Here is a 1587-nt window from a genome sequence, read left to right as displayed (position 1 = left end):
ATCCCCTTGATCCACAGACTGGTGCACCTCCCCCTTTTCGTAATATCACGCAGGTCGTACGCTTCTTGGGTGATGGTTATAATGGTTTCTTAGGGTACTGTTAGAGGCTCTATTCTTTGTACTTGCAGGAACTCTCAAATCAAAATCACCTCAGGAAGCTTCTAAAATTATGCAAGGCAGAAAAGGAAGAATGTGCGTCAACTTTCATGGCCACAAAAGAACATATGCTGGCTCGAGTCAAGGATCTAGAGAAGGAGGATGCAGAGCAGAAGATGAAGCTTGATAAAGGTGTGGAAAGGAGGGATCGAGCTATAGAGAACTATCTCCGTCTTCGAAACTCAACTCGGAACCTTCGCCGACGTGTCGATCATTTCACTCACCTCCCCGTGGGATATAATGCAAGGCAGCGAAAGCGCAAGCCTCTGAGTCTTCTTTCCAAAGATGGGGGGGCTCGCAAGCGACGTGTGCGTCAAACAAGGTAATCACAGCTTCAAAACTAGCATTACATTCCTTTTTCATATAGTTATGTCATTGACTCTGAACTATGTGATGTCCAGGGAATGTGCTAAAGCAATATTAGGTTGTTCCAATACTGAGGAGTCTATCCTTGAGCACATTATTCCAGAGCAGAAAGTAATCAATATGATAACCAATCCAGTAAATGGTGCGTTGCGTGACAGGATTCAAAAGTATTTTCTCAAGGAATTCGAGCAGATTGTCAGTCCCATTGACATGCTCACTGTGTGCGACACAGCAGGTATCAGTGATAAGGGATACAGGGCTTTGTATACTTGCATCACAGCACGTCTACGAGGCAAAGGAATGACACGATCTATACTTCCAACACCATACAGTATAGTTATGGCAAGGAAGTCAGCAAACAACAATATTGCCGACTTGCTAGGCGGCTACAGATGGGTGGATGGTAGCATGCCAATGTCAAATTCAAAAGATTTTGCTTACAACAAGTTTAACAATGTTTACGTCGAGGTGGAGGCGCTTCAACGAGCTATGATTCAGTTTTATGATATGACATTAGAGGAGACGGATGGAAAGGCTATATTTGTCCTCAAATTGGATGAATGTCAGGTTGTAAAGGGCCAAAGGGTGGAACGTACAAGTCTGACACTCATGAGCAGGGCATTGAAGCGAAAGAGCTTAGACGGCGAAGATGAAACAGGTGATGCGGAGAATAACTTGCACACAAAGCGACGCAAGCAAGATTACTTTGGAGTGCAGTCTGAGAAGAACATATGGTGGCAGGCGGCATGGACCCTTCCGCACGAGGACCATGACAGTCTGAGGTGGTACTTCACCCGTACAGGTATTCAAGGAGTGATACACAGGCAATCAAATGGTGAAGTCTTGCATGTGCCTGGCACTGGTCACTTTGAAATAGAGTGGCACCTTGGTGGTGATCTCAAGACCCTCAAATGCATGTTGGGAACTAAAAGCGGTGCTAACACTTTGTTTCCATGCATCTTTTGTTGTCATCCAAGGATGCCAAGTGTCGCAGTGGGGAAGGCCAAACAAGCAACCAAGGTGAAAGGTCGTAAGCAGGCAAGTGCAAAGGGCTCAAATCAATTA

The sequence above is a fragment of the Cibotium barometz genome, chromosome 12, assembly GCF_041138505.1.
Source record: "Cibotium barometz isolate CiBa-2024 chromosome 12, ASM4113850v1, whole genome shotgun sequence".
NCBI lineage: Eukaryota > Viridiplantae > Streptophyta > Polypodiopsida > Cyatheales > Cibotiaceae > Cibotium > Cibotium barometz.
This window is presented reverse-complemented; position numbering follows the sequence as displayed.